General features: G+C 43.6%; 1 long non-coding RNA gene across 1 annotated transcript in view; it reads right to left on the bottom strand.

The window, feature by feature from the left end:
* LOC137627515 (uncharacterized) overlaps positions 1–19,283 on the bottom strand; it is a 31,620-nt gene extending 12,337 nt beyond the window's left edge. The window contains exon 1 of the long non-coding RNA XR_011041175.1: positions 19,093–19,283. This is a non-coding gene — a long non-coding RNA (uncharacterized lncRNA). The remainder of the gene's footprint in view (positions 1–19,092) is intronic.
* Positions 19,284–20,096: the final 813 nt, after the last annotated feature.

The raw sequence follows: 20,096 nt of genomic DNA, 5'->3' as shown, positions 1-20,096 counted from the left end.
CCATTAAGGGTCCTAGGTCGGTGAAGTAGGTAATTGCAAAGCTGAAGGCTCAAAATTCATCCCCACCTACCTGCCCGTCCATGGGGTCGTCGTCCAACCTTAGAGAGGACACTCTGAGGAGATAGGGCCTCTAGATGGAGCATTTCTTCCCAACCTTGATAACCAAGGGCGGAGAGCCTCTCTTGCAGGCCAGAGAGATTCATCATCATCCTGACGGGAACCATGTAGGCGAACCTTCTGTAAAAGAAAGGGGACATAAGTCTGGATGTTCCTTGAACTTTGGTTAGTGATCCTATTCACAGGCTGGGATCAGCTGTATAACTCATAAAAATCAATTTTAAAGAAAAATCATTTAATGTACAATCTTTTGGGGTATAGTTTGACACTTGTATTCATGAAATGTGACACTGTTGGCGCATCCGCCACAGGTTAGCCACCCCTGACTCAGACGTTCAGAACCGGGTCTAACATTATTTACTGGCTATTAGTATTCTATTGATTCATCTGTTCACTGACCAGAGTTTCAAGGAACAGTAGATAGCCTCTCATGGCATGGTTAGTCTCGACCCGGCCCTTCATTAGAAGGGGCCAACGTTTGGTTCCCAGTACTGAGTGGAAACTTATTTCTATTTGAACACTATGTTGTATGGATATTTATTCATATTTAGGCATAGTTAGAATTGAATATGTATAAATATAGGCATAATCAATTTATTTCTATTTGAACACGATGTTGTATGAATATTTATTCATATTTAGGTATAGTTAGAATTGAATATGCACAAATATAGGCACAATCAATTTATTTCTATTTGAACACTATGTTGTATGGATATTTATTCATATTTAGGCATAGTTAGAATTGAAAATGCATAAATAAAGGCATAATCAATTTATTTCTATTTGAACACGATGTTGTATGGATATTTATCCATATTTATACATAGTTAGAATTAAATATATGCATAAATATAGGCATAGTTATGTTCATATATTTTCATTTGGACTTTCAAGAATAACTAATGAATATTACCAACGCAAATTCAAAGTGTCATTAAAGTAAGTACAGTTTACTTTGTATTCATGTTAAATCCTTTCCTTTACAGCAAAACAAGAGATTGGCCACCCGTGGTCGAGTGAGCTCTGTCTGTACCGGAGCTCCGGTAACAATCCCCGGTACAAAGGTCCGTCATAGTGACAACGTGAACACCAGAGGAAAACTAATATTAACCTCAATGCTGATCGCCTGTACGATATCCGGTTAAGCCGGAGATTCGATGAAAAGGATCGTAATAACGATATTGTGATTATTTATGAAAAAGGGGTTCATACCCTGATTCTGATCGTCTGATTGATCTCTGTTTGTAACGGAGAACTAGTGACAAAGGTCCGTCATCGTGAAAACGTGATCCTCAGCGGTACGGTAACATTCTCTAATACTGAATGTTTGTGTTATCTCCAGTGAAGCCGGAGATTCGATGAAAAAGGGACCGTAATAATGAAACTGTGAAGTCTTCATCGTTATCACATTGTTAACTCCGGTTCTGGCCGTCTGCTTGATCTCTGTTTGTACCGGAGATCCGGTAGCAAAGGCCCGTCACCGTGATATCGTGACCGTTCCCGGTACGATAACATTAACCTCAATGAATGATTGTGTTATCTCCCGTGAAGCCGGCCGTAACGGTGTAATTATGATCAAACATGACAAAGGTTCGTGTGTAAAAGGCTTCAGCCGGAGTCCGAGTGCCGGATTACACCGTTGCACTCCAAAAATCTGCTCCTGAACGTTAACTAGTTCTCACCCAATGAGTATCCATATAGCGGAGCATAACTCAAGGCGGAGCTAAGCATAACTCCGGAGCTAAGGGTGTCGGTATAAAACGACCCCAATTAATGACTCATACACTAACGTACCTATTAATAGTGTTAGCTATATTAACAGTAACCACATCAATAAAAACGTTTATAATATTAAACGTACTATCATCAACTCTGATACTAAGAGGAGGCTTGAATAACTCGTGATCGTATAAAAACGGAGAACGGGAAATTTACCTCTCTTACTCGAGCTAACAAAGAAAACGAGAGAAGGGATAACTCATATCTGTAGAACAGGGAACGAGCAGTCTCTGTTTTCGCTCTCAAGGTTACATAATAAAAAACTAACATCACACAATAAAACAAGAACATTAATAAAATTGATTGCTTTTCTTAGTAATAACCAAGAACGAAGAATAACGTAACAAAAAAACAAGGATATAGTCTAAATCGAAGCCTCTGAGGCGAGAACAAACTAACAGACTAAATCGCTAAACTTTAATTCGCTATTCTTTAAATCGCTATTCTTCGTAGGTCCAAATTGGACTTGCAAGCAAATAAATACCATAGTAAAAATTAATGATAACAATAAAAGGCCATAAAACGTAAGTGATATAACCAAGATGACAGAGTACCAGATGGGCAAAATTAACTAGAATATTTACCGAAGCGAACATAACCCAAAATGGCTGCCGATACCTCGGCAAGACAATCGCTTCCAAAACTAAAAACCACCATATTGGAAACAGAACAAATGCCCGGTACTGTCAAAAGCTGCCAAAACAAACTATGGTACTTAACATTGGTAAGGGTGAAGTATCAACGTCAGTCATGTTGAATTAACGACAATCACTTCGAAAAACACTGGGCAAAACACTTATCAACTTTGCTGGCAAGTCCAACACAGAAGGATGACCTAGTGAGCGCGAGTGGTGGGTGTCGGTAGGGTAACCCAACTGTATTCTCTAGGGCCTGTCACGGCCCTCCCCCTTTGATGAAGGGATTATCTAAATGGAAGACAGCCTGTGAATAGTGTTTTACAAACGCCCTTGTTAGATATACGACACCAACAAGGTGCTCGCGCGAGGGTTGTAACCTCTGCATTCCATGCTTTTAATTTTCTCTGGTATATTTGGAAGATTTATATCAGAAAAAGTACAAAGAAGGACTTTTTCGCCGACCGTCACAGGTTCGACCCAGATATCATGATTTATTAATAGTCTTTGAAAAAATACAAAGATATAGCATTGAAATTTGGTATGTAACTTAGAAATAAATTATAAAACAATGAAATGAAGCCCCTTTTCCAAATTTGTTTAATCTATTTTTTCCTTAATTTTTCCCCCTGACTTTTAGGGTTTATTTTTTTTTACCATAATGGAAAAAATTCATATCTGACAAAATATTACTTTTAGAAGAAAAACTTCATTTCATTGTAGGTCTTTATCAGGGTAGTATTCCCAGATCTTGGTAATAATTATCAAGGGATGAGATAGAATTTAAAAAAACTCCAATTTTCAGGATAAATCGCCCTGGTGCCGCAAGAAAAGGTCAGAGCAAAAAATCCTATGCAGTTTGGAGATGTCCCAAGTCACCTTATTAAGTGGTATGAATGTCAAAGTCTTGTCATTAAAATCGGCATTAACTGGTCGGCCCCCTTAAAATGAAGCCTTTAAGACATATCTAGCTTAAAACACCACTGGCCAATATTTACTTTTTTGGGCTCAAGCCATATCGTTCTGATGGAAGGTTCCTTCAGTAGCTTCCTAAGGGTATATATGACTACAGTAGATATTCCCAGAGAATTAAACTAAAGGTTTCACAGAATTCTAACTTCTGGCGCGAGTACCCATAAGGTTTCCCTTTAGGATATCGTATAACAACAGAGGACGTATGCTTGACACGCCACATAGCTATCTGCACCCCACATAGTGTTTACACTTCGAGGGGGAATAAGTGGCAAGTTATAGGAGGAGCCGTTACAAAGTTCTGCTTCTCCGTTACAGTTTTGGTACTCGGCGACGTCAACATCCGGCCGCGATGTTGGCCGCCATCTTGGATGACGCCGCCAGAGCGCGCCATCGCCATTCCTTCTTACGTAGCGTATATGCCCAGGTGCTTTTTCCCAGTTGTTCACCAAGTTATTCATCATGTCGCAATCTTTTGCCTCGCCTTCTTCTGGAAAGTAGAGTACTGTACCATATTCTTGTATAGTATAAATAAGCTCTAGCCGTAAAGTAACGCCTTTTTATCTTAAAATACCGTGTTTTGTGGCGGAGCTGTGCCTTGACCGGAGGAGTCATGTCAAGACGCGGTTGTTCGCCTCGCGTGCTTTATTTAGTTAGCCAGAACAACCCTACCCGGTCTTATAACTAATTATCAGCATTAGTTATTTAGTCTTCATTGCTAGAATTTAGTTATATGCCGATAGTATCCTTTTTTTTCGGCGACCATAGGTAGCCGATCGTAGGCTAGGGTTCTAGCCTAGCCCCTAGACTTGATAGCCTGAGTAGTTTGTTTACTCTCATGCATGATATAATAAGTGTTCCTAGTTTTAATTTATGAAATGGAAATTTTAGGCATTTATACATATAAGATTCAGTGATTGCAGATATGTTTTCGTCTTCGAGGAAGTATACTAGGGTTTTGGTGATCTTGGTAGTCTACTCCCTTGCCCCTCACCTTAACGTAGGGCCATGTATACTTTTTATCCTCCCCATTTACATTACCTAAGGTATCCCCTCCCTCTGAGGTAGCCTAGGCTACATCCTAGCCCTCCTTTCCTCTAATCGTATTCGAGTAAGGTTAGGCTAGGATTTTCTTTCCCCACTCCTGGCCATAGCACATGAGCTTTGAGTTTGGGACAGAAGCTCAGTACCTGTCGTTCGCCCCCAGCTCCCCCTCTAGGTGAATGAACTCTCCTTTTAGGGCCTTGCTGGTTGACGAAGGTGGAAGGGCTCTGCCTTTCCCCCTAGTCCACACTTGGTAGGATTTCGGCCCTTTCCTCCCTGTGGCCTAGTGACCTGTCCTACACCTGCCTTCCCTGGTTCGGGACTCTCTTCCCTAACCTAGGTTAGGCAGGTCAGGGGATTCTGTTTCTTTATAGTTTAGGTCAGTACACTAATGCTGTACCTTCTCTGAACTAACCTACCCTAGGCTGGAGAATGAAGTCTCCTACACCTGGGATAGGGCTGGTTCCGGAACAACCCCCCCCCCCTTTGGGACGTTGGTGAAGGCTACGCTTTTCCCCACGCTCCCCCTCAGGACCCTCACCCCTCCCCGTCCTTTTGTGTTGGCCTAGCCGTCAACACCCTTGTCCGCTGTCCTACAACTCCGTGTGCCGGCGGGATGTGGGTTCGGCTAGGTCCCTTCGTGGGTGAGTCCGAGCTGCTTCGCTTCCCGCATATAGTCGAACTATGGGATAGCCTAAGTGATTGGTCTGCCGGCGTGGGACCTCGCTATCTTAAGAGTGTTCTCCGGTCCTCCCTTGGGCCGCCACCCGCAACGCAATTGCTGCCGACTGCCGGCTCTGTTGCGGCTGGATGAAAGATTGCCCCCTTCTCTTTTATTTGAACACTCCTTCCGGAGGAAGACTAGGTCGGGGTAACGAACTACCCTTCCCTCTCTCTTCCCCTACCCTTTCTCTCTACCTATAAGTGCCGGGGTACTGACGCTACCCTGCCGGCAGCAGCTGTCAGGGTACCCTAGTATCCACTGTCTCATTGATTGATGCCAGTGCTGGAATACCTTCGCCAGTCGCTTGCCGACTGCCAGGAGCCGCCGGATGCCGGCAATCTGCCATCACCTAGAAGCTCCTATTCTCTCTGCCACAGACTGTGACAGAGAGGGGGGTTCCCACCCTCGATGGAGATTTTCCGGCGCCCGGTGCGCTTCTGGCATGTCGCCATGCTGCCGGCACCACCTAATCATATTATATCAGTGGACTGTCACCCCTCCCCTGCCAGCCTGGTGCCGGCAGCGACTATTGCATAGCTATATATGATAGCTGGCATATCTATGGTACAGTGCTTACCCTAGACTAAAATCTATGATGTATAGTTATGCAGTAAAAATATTTCCAGCATACCCTGTGCATCCATGTGCAGTCCCTTGCCGGGACCCACCTGATTAGGGAGGGATTACTTCTCCCCCCCCCTTTTCTTATCCTAAACTGAATGAACTCAGTTTCCCCCCTTCTCACCATGACTAATTCTCCAGAGGAAGCCTAAGCTGTGCTTTATCCATTGTGGATATCTCTTCCATCTCTTAGGCTATTTAAGAGCCCCTAGAATTAGTCTCGGTGTGGGGTCACGGCAATTGGCTGAGCGGGATCCACATGTTTGTCTTTTCTGCTTCTTTTCCAGCTTACTATCCTAAGCTTACACAAGAAAAGGAATCTTATATTAAGGTAAATAACTTTAATGCTAATCTAAGATTACTTTAAGTCATTGTATATGACTTCCGCAGAATCATTCCCCCTTTCTTTTACAGGAGGAGTATGTCCGGCGAGAGAGCGCCTTCTGCAGCGTTCGGCGTCCGGACTTCTACGGCCACCTGGCGTGCCGAACCCATGCCAGCTGCTCTATCACCAAGGGCACTCTTCGGTATTGGGACCCGCAGGTCTTCACTGTCTGCAAGGACCTGCTCCACGAAGCGTTCGAGGACCCTCCCTCTGAGGAGGCCAGAGACGTTGCCCGAGAGAAACTGTGCAAATGAGTGCGTGGTTACCAGAAGAACGCCACTGGGCCCTATCTCCCAAGTGAGAAGATGAGAGCTTTGCTCTTCCCAAAGGCATCTGCGGATGCTGTCATCCCAAAGGCCGAGATTCCCTGCATCCAGCCGACGGTGGAACCTGACGTTTCGGACGCACTGCAAGACTTCCATCTTGACGAGGTGGAACAGATGTCGGAGGTATCAGACACCACCGAAAGGACCCTGATGGCCGAGGGTCAAGAAGAGGAAGAGCAGGTGGAGGTTCCGGACTCCGAGGGCGAGGTCGCCCGCACCTCCCCATCACTTCCATTGCCGTAACGGAACCAGTCCCCTCTACTTCATCGACGCCTACTCCTACTCTGTCGCTACTGGAGAACCAGGACCCAGGTCCTAGTGGCCCTCCTGGATGAGAGGTACCGAAGAGGACAAGACGACCTCAAGAGGGAGATTCTCCGTCTGTCGAAACAGTCGGTCAGGAAGATCAACATCAAGGATCTTCCCCCTTGCTCAGTAACCAACCCCTGGAGGCATGCCGAGCACATGCCAATCACTAGTTGACGAATCTTCGTCAATGACAAGCTAGGCGCTGTCCCCCTTGAAGAGGGAGTTTTGGCCTAGTTTTGAGGCGTATCCGGACGTCACATCCATCTCAAATCCGAGCCAGCTTCCAAGGAGGAAACCGAGCCTAAGGAGGTCATAGTCTTTGACCATGCTAAGGCTCAATCTCTTTTGGCCGAAAACCATAAGAGCAAGGGCTACACCAACTCCAATGTGCCGGCCCTTAGCAAGAAACATCCTTTTCTTGCTCCTGCCACCATGGTCTTCCCCTTTGCTGAAAAGTCCTTGCTGGCAGTATTGAAGGCAGTGGAGAAGGGAAACCTTGCCCTACATTGGAAGAATGTAGGCCCCTCTCCCTCGCCCTACCTCCTGACGACAGAACTGGAAAGACATTGTTAACTTTCTCGGTAGGAGGCTGACGTAGCAGGACGTCAGTTTAACGAGAACCTCCCTAAGCTCTCCGAATACCTTCTGAGTCGGGAGCTGGATTCAAAACAGAGACTGGACGCCTCCCTTTCCCTCCAAGTGCAATTGGAAACATGGCCGGGGACACTCAGACCCCAGATATGTATATGGTCTTAGCTAAGACCCATCTCGCTACCCTGACAATGGACTTTTACAGCTTCATCAGGGCTCGGAGAGCCTGTAGGGAATTCGTGTTCACGGACGCTACCGTCAAACACGAACCCCGGCAACTGATCTCCTCCAACATTTGGGGGAAAACCTCTTCCACGATGATTTCGTGAAAGAGATAGTAGACAGAGCCGCAACCGAGAACCGGAACCTTCTCAACAAGTGGGGCATGTCAAGAAAAGGAAATCTTCTCAGGATGAGGACCCCCAGCCTAAGTAGTAGTCTCTCAAGCCTAGACCTCAGCAGCGACAGGCTAAGCACCAGTTTCCGGCACCCGCTAGTCCCCAGTTGGTGGCTCAGCCCCAACAGACCTTTCAGTTGGTCCCTCAGCCGGTGGTGGCCCAGTCACCAGTTTTTACCCCTGCCTATGAAAGGCAATCCACTACCTTCTGTCCCAAAGGTAGAGCCTCCGGCAGAGACTCCTCTCGACGCTCTTCCAGGTGGAGAGGAGGGAGGGGAGCAAGTGGCCGAGGTGGCAAACCCTCGGGAAACCAGAAGCAATGAAATGCTTCCGGTGGGAGGAAGACTCCGCCTCTTCCAGGATTGTTGGACCTTCGATCCTTGGGCTCACAGCATCATCAAGAAAAGACTAGGGTGGAGCTGGGTTTCACCACCTCCAACCTTCCATCAATTCTTCCAATACTCCACCCCCGTCCTGGAAGAATACGTCCAAGAACTCTCGAACAAGAAGGTGATCAAGAGGGTGAAGTCCACCAGGTTCCAGGGAAGACTGTTCTATGTTCCCAAGAAGGACTCCGACAAACTGAGTCATTCTGGACTTGTCCCCTCTCAACAAGTTCATCGTGAACAACAAATTCAAGATGCTAACTCTTCAGCACATCAGAGCCCTACTGCCCCAAAAGGCATTCACAGTCTTGATAGACTTGGCGGACGCCTACTGGCACATTCCAATGAATCGCCAGGCCGAATCCTAGGCTTCAAAGAAGGCAATACGCCTTCAGAGCCATGCCCTTCAGACTCAACATAGCTCCAAGGATCTTCACAAAGCTCGCAGACACGATCGTCCAACAGCTACGCCTCCAAGGAGTCTAGGTGATGGCGTACCTAGACGATTGGCAGGTATGGGCAGCATCCTCAGAAGAATGCTTGCAAGCTTCAAGAAAAGTGACCCAATTCCTGGAACATCTAGGTTTCAAAATCAACACCAAGAAGTCTCGACTTTCTCCAACTCAGAAGTTTGAATGGCTAGGAATCCATTAGAACCTTCAGTCACACCGTCTTTCCATCCCTCCGAAGAAAAGGAAGGAAATAGCGGGATCTGTCAAGAGATTCCTAAAATCCAACCGGATTTCAAGACGTCAACAGGAGCAGGTGCTCGGCTCCCTCCAGTTCGCTTTGGTGACAGACCCAGGGCTACGAGCACAGCTAAAGGATGCATCGGGAGTCTGGAGAAGATACGCATCCATCGCTCGAAGAGATCAAGAGACCTCTAACAACCAGGCTTCGCTCACTCCTAAAGCCATGGTCGGAGGCAAAGAACCTGAAGAGATCAGTTCCCCTTCAACCTCCACCTCCGTCAGTTGTTATCCACACTGATGCATCGCTAGAAGGATGGGGGGGGTCACTCCCCTCAACGACAAGTTCAAGGAACATGGTCTCCCCTATTCAAGACATTCCACATCAACTTCATGGAGGCCATGGCGGTCTTTCTCTCTCTGAAAAGGCTGTCTCCTCGACCCTCGTCCCACATCCGTCTAACCCTGGACAGCGCCGTTGTGGTCAGGTGTCTCAACCGTCAGGGCTCAAGATCGCCCCAACTCAACCAAGTGTTTCCTGACTATCTTCCGCCTTGCAGAATAGAAGAGATGGCACCTCTCAGCAGTTCACCTTCAAGGATTCCGCAACGTGACGGCGGATGCTCTATCAAGGACAACCCCGATAGTCAGAATGGTCCCTTGACGCAGACTCATTCTCCTCCATCTCTCGCCAAGTCCCGGAACTGCAGATCGACCTCTTCGCGACGAGCGACAACTAACAACTTCCTCGTTACGTGGCCCCTTACGAGGACCCCAGAGCGGAAGCAGTGGACGCTATGTCCCTGGATTGGAACAGATTGTCCAAGATTTACCAGTTCCCTCAACCCAACCTTCTGCTGAAAGTCCTCACCAAGCTGAGAACCTTCCAAGGCACAGCAGCCCTAATGGCACCTAAGTGGCCACGGAGCAACTGGTTCCCCCTAATCCTGGAGTTACAACCCAAGATAATTCCCCTGCCGGACCCAGTTCTATCCCAGCAAGTTCAGAAGTCAACTGTCTTCGCTTCATCAAGGAAAACCAGAGACCTACAGCTCATGATTTTCTCTCCCTAGCAATTAAGAAGAGGTTTGGGATCTCGAAGAAAAGTTTGGACTTCCTAGAGGAATACAAAACTAAATCTACCAGAAGGCAATAAGTCTCTTCCTGGAAGAAATGGGCATCCTTCGTCAAGGTTAAGAATCCTACGGAAATCTCTATAGAATTTTGTCTGTCCTTTATTCACCTTCATGGACAGGGCTTGGCAGCCAACACTATTACTACCTGCAAATCAGCCTTGGCAAGACCACTACTCTATGCCTTCCAGATTGACCTGTCAGACATCTTTAACAAGCTGCCAAAGGCATGTGCTAGACTCCGTCCTGCACCTCCTCCGAGACCTATCTCCTGGTCTCTCGACAAGGTGCTCCAATTTGCCTCAAGTCTGGACAACGAGTCTTGCTCTCTGAAAGATTTGACTCAAAAATTGATTTATCTTTTTGCTCTCGGCTCGGGAGCACGAGTCAGTGAGATTGTGCTTTATCAAGAATTGGGCCAGATACAGTTTGCTGACACAGGCAAACTTACCCTCTTTCCCGACCCAACGTTTCTCGCCAAAAACGAGCTTCCCACCAAACGGTGGGGCCCCTGGAGAATCTGCCCCCTGAAGGAAGATGTCTCTCTATGCCCAGTAGAGAGTCTAAAGGTTTATCTTCGAAGAACTTCAGACTTTGGCGGAGGAAAGCTCTTTAAAGGAGAAACATCAGGTCTGATTTGTCACTCAAACTACTAAGGGCGAAGACCACTTACTTTATTCGCAGAGCGGAACCTGACAGTACACCCGCAGGTCATGATCCCAGGAAAGTCGCCTCTTCCCAGAATTTCTTCCAGACGAGGGACTTCGAGAGTCTTCGTTTCTTCACGGGCTGGAAATCATCGAAAGTGTTTTTCAAACACTACACTAAGCAGGTGCAAGAGTTGCGATGCCATGGTGGCGGCAGCAGGTAGTGTGCTAAAACCTGCTGCTTAGTGCTCCGTAGAACACAGTTATTCGGGACTAACTCCATGGGTGCCTGTGTTGACCCCAGTGCGAAACATGGTGAATTTAAGTGCCACCTGACACACACTAACACGTGTGCCACATGTTTAACATTTAGTGTACAGTATATAAAACTTTCTAGAAAGACTTTATAGCTCCTCTGGAACTTGTGTGCGCTATGGCAAGTTTTTCCCTTTCAGATTCCACACCCACTTCTTTGATGTCTTTAGTCTTATTAATTGCATTGATTTTTGTAAAAGATTTTTTTACCCATTTCATGCTAATCCCATTTTAACGAATAAAAGAGTATTAGGTTAGCATGTGGGTCTCATTTCGCCCGCTCTTTCTCATGAAATAAAATTACTGTTACAGACTTTATTACCCTTTGTTTTGATATTTTATGAACAATGTTATAAACTTATTCTCTTGATGCATGCTCATCTAGATTAAGGTAACTTGTTTCAACACTAGTATACTTACCTTCTCTATCTGTCCCTGGGACCGGCAGGTATCTCAGAGACTAGGCGAGTTCCTCTATCAAGCAACTTCGAGATATTCCTTCAGTCCATTTAGGACTTCCCTGCCAGGGGGGCAGGAAGCAGTAACATGGTACTGTATATGCTTATCTGAGGTGGTATGTGACTGATATGCAACAGGTTTCTGTGGTCATCAGACCAAAGGAATATTGTTTAGTAGTCGAAAGGCACTACAAAAAAGGGGAAAAATCAATGATACATTAATTCTCTGGTACACTTCCATCAGGACGACATGGCTTGAACCCAAAAACGGATTTTGAGCGAAGCGTAAAATCTATTTTTGGGTGAGATAGCTATGTCGTCCTGATGGACCCGCCCTTGTTCTCTATTCGGCCTTGACAGACCCCTCCCAATCTTATTGTATCATGGAGGCTGGCATAAACGCCGAAAGGAATGAAGAAGGCACGCTCCGGCGGCGTCATCCAAGATGGGCGGCCAACATAGCGGCCGGATGTTGACGTCGCCGAGTACCAAAACAGTAACGGAGGAGGAGAACTTTGCAACGGCTCCTCCCATAACTTGCCACTTATTCCCCCTCGAAGCGTAAACGCTGTGGGGTGCAGATAGCGATGTGGCGTGTCAAGCATACGTCCCGTTATACGATATCCTTAAGGGAAACCTTATGGGTAATCGCGCCAGAAGGTAGAATTCTGTGAAACCTTTAGTTTAATTCTCTGGGAATATCTACTGTAGTCATATATACCCTTAGGAAGCTACTGAAGGAACCTTCCATCAGGACGACATGGCTATCTCACCTAAAAATAGATTTTTCGCTTCGCTCAAAGTCCGTTATTTCTTCTCCATTTTGACGGCTTTTTCTGGTCATATACAGCAGGGGAACCCTACTCTCTACAGGGTCTCCGTCATTTTATCTTGTTTGTTCAGAGTATTCAACATTTCATATCACATATTGCTCATTTACTGTTAAATCTTCACTGTCAAAGGACTAGCAGAATAAGAAACTTCAATTTCCTCTAGAACGCTTTAATTTCTTCAATTATTTGGATTTCTCGGAGCTTACTGTATAGTCTCGGGACATATTTAAAAGCTCTAGATCCTACATTAGACATTTATCTAGGTTCCAATAGTTTGAAACTACAGTATCTGTAACTATCCCCATATCAACACTATTTGTTGGCTGCGCAATAAGTAGAAATTCTCTTGGGTATTTGGGACAACTGCTTTGATAAGTTAGTGGGTCATTGTACATATTTCGAATTAAATTCTCGCTTTAATCGGCAGCCAATGTAAACCAATTAGTATAGGGGCGATCCTTTCTTTAGGCGGGACACCTTTTATAGCCTCCCTCTTTTTATTAGGTTTTGTAATTAAGTTGTACTTTAGGTAAATTGTAATAGATGAAGTTGCAGTAGTCAATCCTGGTAATAACAGTTTATCCCGTTTCTTTACAGAATATTCATCCAGGTACTTTTGATATTATTGCATTACTTGCCATTGTTCAATAGCTCAAAATACTATGCATAATCAGTTAGAGCATTAAAAAAGCAATATTTTGAACACCATAAAGCCAGGAGCAAATAAATACTAACATAATTATATGCTGTAATTCTTAAAAAATTTAAGCAAAATTCGAATCCGAATGTTCGAAGATTGTTCCTCATTTTTTCATATGACCTGCAACAGGAGGCAACGAGCTTGCCCCCAGCTAGGTTAGTGTCCTGTTTTCTTATTAGGTTAGATTAGGTGTGGTTAGTTTAGCTATCTACTGAATATTGAAAAATATTAAAGGCAAAGTTCTCTGAGAACCCTCCGTTCTAACAGTGTCTCTATGTCGGTACGTTATAAGTTGTAAACATTGTTGACGATTGTCAATGCGTTTTCACTATCATGAGTACTGTACCTTCATTCCACACCTACAGATTTGCGCCGATTATCATAATCAGTTTTATTCAAAACGCATGAAAAAATGACAATTACCATTCTGTTATACACTGGGAATTATTGGCGAATTATGCAAATTTACCGTACTTTTTTATGAAAGCAACGTATCCGAGACAATAACCAGCAGTTTTTACTATACTGTTTAATTGTACATCAAGAGTAGTCAGTCAAGAAATACGCCCAGGTCATGAACTATACTATACTCATTTTTATTAATGAGGCGCATTTGCACCAACTCGCAGTGGTGCCCTTTTAGCTCGGTCAAGTTTCCTGCTATCCGATTGGTTATTATTACCTTAGCCAACCAATCAGCGATCAGGAAACTTTTCCTAGCTAAAAGGGCACCCCTGCGAGTCGGTGCAAATCTGCCTCACTAAAACGAATTTACTATAGATATCGGGACAGTCGTTATTTATGTTTATTTGAATATCACCTAAGTTTATTACGCAGTTTTTCTTTCTTACCACCATGCTCAGTTTTGTTCTCAATTTTAGTTCTTTGATTGACGTCCATTCTCCAACATTAAAGGATTCCGTTTAGAATTTCATTTGTGTCGTCTACATCATTTATGGAGAAGTAAGATTGTGTATCATCCGCAAATAGTTTGAACTTCGCACCATGCCTTTTTAGTAAAATCAATAGACTAATGGCATAGATGCAGAATAAGAGATAAATTTGCATAAGTTGCCGATAATTCCCAGTGGACAACAGAAGGGTTTTTCTGGCAAATTTTCATGTTTTGAACGAATCTGATGATGATTATTGGCGCAAATCCATGGGTGTGTAGTTAAGTGTTGACTGCCTTAACTCCACAACCTATGGATTTCCAAGAAAAACTATGAAATACTTTCAAAACACGTGAAAATGAGTCATGCAAACCATTGTTATCTAACTTTACTGAGAAAACAATTACTCACGAAAGTGAAAACGTAATGACAACCATCAACAATGTTTACAACTTACGACGTACCAACACAGACACTGTTCGAATGCATGGTTCTCCCAGGACTACACCTTAATTTAAAATATTTAATAAAAAACTGACCTAACCACAACACTTAACTACCCCACACCACACCTAACCTAGTAAAAAACTAGGTCGCTAACCTAATCAGAGAGCAAGTCAGGTCACGTGAAAAAACAATGACTGGTTAATATATGATACTCTAATTTCTAGCGAAATTGGAATTAGCTATAAGAAATGGACGAGTGCTGGCTAGTTTGGTATTTTTCTCTATGTTAAATAGGGGCTGGGGCACAACTTGAATAACTGTCTATTAAAATGTGAAGTATATTTTTCACTCTTAGTCCATTTACAATGAAGTATTTGTCAGGTGATTTTTTTTTAACCAATTAACAGCTTACTTCATAAGTTCCTGGATGTTGGTCTGCAGCAGCCAATTTTTCCCCCACCTTCGCCTTCTGTTGCTAGGCACCCTCTCGTAAAGAAGTCTCCAAGAGTGAACTTTAGGGAAGCACATCAATCGATTTCGAAATTTAGTGCAATTTCGTTTATGTCTGCAATTGATTATGATGGAAATGCTCTCCGTTCAATGTAAAGCTATTGTTACTCATGTGAAATTGAAAAATATAAAAAAAATAAGGCATCAAAGGTCCGATTCCGACTTAATTTTCAGGGAAGGCCAGCACATTTTCTACTGCAAAGCATTTGTAAAGATCAACAAGAAAAAAAAAAAAAAAAAAAAAAAAAAAAAAAAAAAAAAAAGGCGACAATGTCAATCATAAGGTAAGGAATTAATTGCGATTTACTTTTTCATAATGGAAGGATTTATTTGAGATTTAGTTTATCATAATCTAAGGATTTATTTGACTTTTAGTTTGTGACCTGGGAAGGGGGGTCCGGCTAGGGGTTGTGACCTGGGAAGGGGGGTCCGGCTAGGGGATGTGACCTGGGAAGGAGGGTCCGGCTAGGGGTTGTGACCTGGGAAGGGGGGTCCAGCTAGGGGTTGTGACCTGGGAAGGGGGGTCCAGCTAGGGTTGGGACCTAGGAAGGGGGGTCCAGCTAGGGGTTGGGACCTGGGAAGGGGGGTCCGACTAGGGGTTGGGACCTGGGAAGGGGGGTCTGGCTAGGGGTTGGGACCTGGGAAGCGGGGTCTGGCTAGGGGTTGGGACCTGGGAAGCGGGGTCTGGCTAGGGGTTGGGACCTGAGAAGGGGGGTCCAGTTAGGGGTTGGGTCCTGGGAAGGGAGGTCCAGTTAGGGGTTGGGTCCTGGGAAGGGAGGTCCAGTTAGGGGTTGGGTCCTGGGAAGGGGGGGTCCAGTTAGGGGTTGGGTCCTGGGAAGGGGGGGTCCAGTTAGGGGTTGGGTCCTGGGAAGGGGGGGTCCAGTTAGGGGTTGGGTCCTGGGAAGGGGGGGTCCAGTTAGGGGTTGGGTCCTGGGAAGGGGGGGTCCAGTTAGGGGTTGGGTCCTGGGAAGGGGGGGTCCAGTTAGGGGTTGGGTCCTGGGAAGGGGGGGTCCAGTTAGGGGTTGGGTCCTGGGAAGGGGGGGTCCAGTTAGGGGTTGGGTCCTGGGAAGGGGGGGTCCAGTTAGGGGTTGGGTCCTGGGAAGGGGGTTCCAGTTAGGGGTTGGGTCCTGGGAAGGGGGTTCCAGTTAGAGGTTGTGACCTGGGAAGGGGGGTCCAGCTTACGGTTGTGACCTGGGAAGGGGGAGTCAGGGGGGTGGCCCCCCTAGGGGTTGGGACCTGGGAACTACTAGGTTAGGTTAGGTAGGTTTGCCAAGTTCTGTACCCTTTTACAAATCAAAAGTTAAATAATCACGTGTTGGCCCACTTTCATCCATTTACATGAACCATATATTTTACCAAATGGTTATCTTGAGCTTATTTTACATTTCTGACCATTGTTATTGGTCCAAATCACTTGTTTATGACATTTCCCCACCCAAAAAAAACCTGGTTTCCTTTATATTATTGTTTTTATATAAGGGGGGTCCAAAAATGCATGAACAGGTAGTTTGTCCTAATAATCATTGTCATAAATGCATAAAACACAAGATAGCAAGTAGGAAAATTATATGGTTTATGTATTTGGCTAAAAATTAAAGTATATATTTACCCAATGAACAATCTTCAAGTAGAGGGGTACGGTTAGCACACTGTTCGAACACTTTCAGGCTTTACTTTGGTTTAAATTTTTAAGAATTATATAATTACATAGTATTTATTGCACCTGGGTTTATGGTATTAAAAATAGATTTTTTTAATGCTTTAACTGATTGTGCATACAGTAGTAATTTGAGCTATCAAACAATGGTAACTTATGCAATAGTACCTAAGATTGGGCTAAGTACACTTCCCTAGGTATCCCTCTGTTTAAAGCTTCATAGGACGAATAAGTTTCCAATCAGCACAGGGTAATTTCGGTCAATCAAGTAGTCTTTCAGGTATTCGAAAGCTTAACCTTTAACACAGATGGGCCATAGATCATTTGGAAGCAGTTCATGCAAAACTATCAAAAGCAACACAGTAATATTAAAATACGGTTAGTGTCTAGGAGAGGGCCGCATGAAGATATCACTGATATTCAATTTATTTTTACTAGAATATGTAGGAATGTATGTATATAATGGTATACCAGTGAGATAATTTAGTGAAAATCAATAATAGTCGAAATATCGACGATGAAACTCACGCTACTCTTGTCTTCCTCCCAGATTCTTCTAAGTCTGTTATTGTTGACTGTCTTATTTTTGCTCAAATGAGCCCTGTAACCACTATAATCCGCAGACAAACTAGTCCACTATGACGTCTTCACGTCTGGCCAATCACAGTGCGACAATACATTTTCTTACCCATCACAGTGCGACAATACATTTTCTTACCCAGCCATTTGATTTCGTTCCTTGACATGGAGGCCGTAGCAAGCACGTCATCTGATATTGCACAAGTTGAAATTCCATCTTCTTGTCCTGACTGTTTCCTAAGTTACAATGAATTTGTTCTTACTTATTCGGGGTTATATTGAAAAACTAGTGGATTTGTGCCAGACACACAATTTAATTTTACAAAATAAAAATTGTCCTGCATGTCAGGGAACCTTCGCAACGGCTTCAAGTTTTCCTCAAAGCAGCAGCACATCTTTATCAACCAACAGGTTAAGGTAAGCTTCATTAATTCATGGAGTATATTATAATGGTGATAGTATAGCGATGTATACAGCAGTACCATCACTTTGGATTTGGTTTGATGGATGTGTTAGGTAGTGTCCTTAAGGGGGGGTCGCAGGGGGGGCGGAGGCCCCCACCCCGGTAGGGGTACAGGGCTATTAGGCTAGGTGGGTGTATTAGGTTCGGTGGTGCCCTGAAAATCACTGTGGCCTTAAGGGGGGGTCGCAGGGGGGGCGAAGGCCCCCCCGGTAGGCCTAGGTAGGGGTACAGGCCCCCCAGGGTAGGTTAGTTGGTTGTATTAGGTTCGGTAGTGCCCCGAAAAATCACTTTTCTCATCCTCCCCCCACCCAAAAACCCTGCTTCTCACTGGGGTCCCCCATAATTGTAGTAGTAGGTTTATGCTTACATTTTGTGTGTAAGAGTTACGTCTTAGTTTCGTTTTTATTCCTCATGTTTCTATGCACTGTGCAACAATAATCTGGTTGTTTTTTGCCGTTTTTCGTTGTTAATACTTGAAAAACGGGTGCGGCCTTCTCCTAGACATTTACCTAAAATACCACAATTTTCATCCAACCTTGCCCTGCAATATCTACTGTACAGTACTGCACTTAATAGATACCAAACTAAGTACTTTACTCAGTAAAGTTTTACAGTACTACAGGCTATCATTTCGAACAGAAAATATAAGTTTTCCCGTAGGTTACATTACCAAATAATACAGTATTATTTTACTGTATTACAGGGCAATGTTACCTAGAAAAAATTTACGCTCTTCAAAAATAACACTCGTTCCCGTCGCAAATGAATAGTTTCGGAAATTATTATATATATATATATATATATATATATATATATATATATATATATATATATATATCTATATATATATACACATATATATATTACAGTACAGAGGGAGTGTCGCCTCTTTAACGACTCCTTATTCTTGCCTCTCTTTCCCCTCGAAGTGAAAGCTCTATTGGGGGCGTAGATAGCCATGAGACGTGTCAAGAATACGTCCTCTGATATTACGCGATATCCCTTCGAATAATTTTATGGGATATTCGCTCCAGGAGTTAGAATTCTGGATACCTTTAGTAAATTCTCTGGGATACATCACTATAGTCAAATATACCTAGGAAGCTACCTTTGAAGGAACTTCCATCACGACGACATGGCCTGAGCCCAAAAATACCCTTTACTCTAGGCTGGCATTGAAATTCTTAAGCCTACGCTTGAATAAAAGGTATTTAGGATACTAGATAGAGAGCCGATGCATTACATTATGGTAGCCTCCCGAATGACATCTTACATTTTCAACAGGGTGCATAAATTTAAGCAGTCTGTGCCTCTTTAAATTCCAGTCACCATTTCCACGAACACGAATGTAATATAAAGTACTTTACTGTAAGCCAATAATTACGTCGAAAAGATTGTTTCCATGTAATGAACCAATCGACACTTGTCAGAGCAAAAATGCTACTAAATAAATCACTATTATATAAACAGGAAACCTACCTTCAATATTAATTGACACAAGCAAAAGTCAACTTTCATTTTGGCATGGAACCACACTAAGCTTACAATAATCTTCTAGTGGAGTTTCGAAATAAAGTATTCTGGACTCGAGGATGGGGTACAATGGCGGAGAATACTTGTTCATCGTTGATGACCAGGGAGAGTTTGGGAGGACGGTAACCAAACACCATATACTGTCTGAAGGAGTGAAGGACACTGACAAGTGACAACTGACGGTCGGTACTCGTCACTCGACTCTCCATATCCATTCACGAGCAAAGACAGTTGATTCACGAGTCTAAAAGGTTCCAATAATGCCCAAAGAAAATGTAAACTAATTTATTTTTCTTTCATTTACTTTAGTATATCAATACATTATTCGAAATAACTAAATGTATTTTTTAACCACATGGATACTACATTTGGTGATATATCTTCAACATTATGCATGAATTCATTGTAAGGCATGTGAAAATGACTGAAAACAATCCCTGAACCTTATGAAGGCAAAGTATGGTCCACAGAAATTAAATATAATCAATTAATAACGAATTTACAGTACTGATAATAGCTACAATTGTCTGAAAACCTTTAAAAATCGAGATTTGTTGTTTGCATTCGAATTACTATAGGACAAAAGTCTAAATTAATAAAATAAAACAGCATACATTATATAAGCATACTATGTAAACTTTCCTTCTGATTTATGAAATATTGATAGTCTGAATTATAAAGGATCTCGCCACATTTATTATTCATTTTAGGCTTGTAATCTCAAAAAAAAATGTGGACACCTCGATGGTATGGACATCTATGGACAGTAAAAAGAACTATTAGAAATAAAAGAAAAAATAATACTAATTAGTAACTTTATATACCCGGTGAAGTTATTTTGTGCAAGACAAGGTCTATTTAAGCATTGCAATAGTATGCCTGTGATAAAAAAAGTATGTTTAATTCTATTTGTAGTGAAAAATATATTGAATTTTCTAAATAATAATTAA

The sequence above is a fragment of the Palaemon carinicauda genome, chromosome 35 (genome assembly GCF_036898095.1).
Source record: "Palaemon carinicauda isolate YSFRI2023 chromosome 35, ASM3689809v2, whole genome shotgun sequence".
Classification (NCBI taxonomy): domain Eukaryota; kingdom Metazoa; phylum Arthropoda; class Malacostraca; order Decapoda; family Palaemonidae; genus Palaemon; species Palaemon carinicauda.
Note: the sequence above shows the minus strand (reverse complement) of the source record. Positions and strands in the feature narration are given on the sequence as shown.